The sequence below is a fragment of the Arachis duranensis genome, chromosome 2 (genome assembly GCF_000817695.3).
Source record: "Arachis duranensis cultivar V14167 chromosome 2, aradu.V14167.gnm2.J7QH, whole genome shotgun sequence".
In the NCBI taxonomy this organism is placed as follows: domain Eukaryota; kingdom Viridiplantae; phylum Streptophyta; class Magnoliopsida; order Fabales; family Fabaceae; genus Arachis; species Arachis duranensis.
Window position 1 is genome coordinate 44549957 of NC_029773.3, and position 618 is coordinate 44550574.

The following is a 618-nucleotide window of genomic DNA, read 5'->3' on the forward strand; positions in this document are numbered from 1 at the left end:
CAACAACAATAATGGTGGAAGAAACAGGTTTAGCAATGGCAAGCCTTTTCCATCATCTTCTCAGCAACAGACAGAGAATTCTAAGCAGAACCACTCTGACTTAGCAACCATGGTCGCTAATCTAATCAAAACCACTCAAAGTTTCATGACTGAAACAAGGTCCTCCATTAGAAACTTGGAGGCACAAGTGGGTCAGCTGAGCAAGAAACTTACTGAACTCCCTCCTAGTACTCTTCCAAGCAATACAGAAGAAAATCCAAAAGGAAAGTGCAAGGCCATCAACATGGCCAAATTTGGAGAGTAGGAAGAGGCAGTGGTAGCCATTAAGGAAGACCTCAATGGACGTCCACTGGCCTCCAATGAGTTCCCTAATGAGGAACCATGGGAATCTGAGGCTCACACTGAGACCATAGAGATTCCATTGGATTTACTTCTGCCATTCATGAGCTCTGATGAGTATTCTTCCTCTGAAGAGGATGAGTATGTCACTGAAGAGCAAGTTGCTAAATATCTTGGAGCAATCATGAAGCTAAATGACAAGTTATTTGGAAATGAGACTTGGGAGGATGAACCCCCTTTGCTCACCAAAGAACTGGATGACTTGTCTAGGCAGAATTA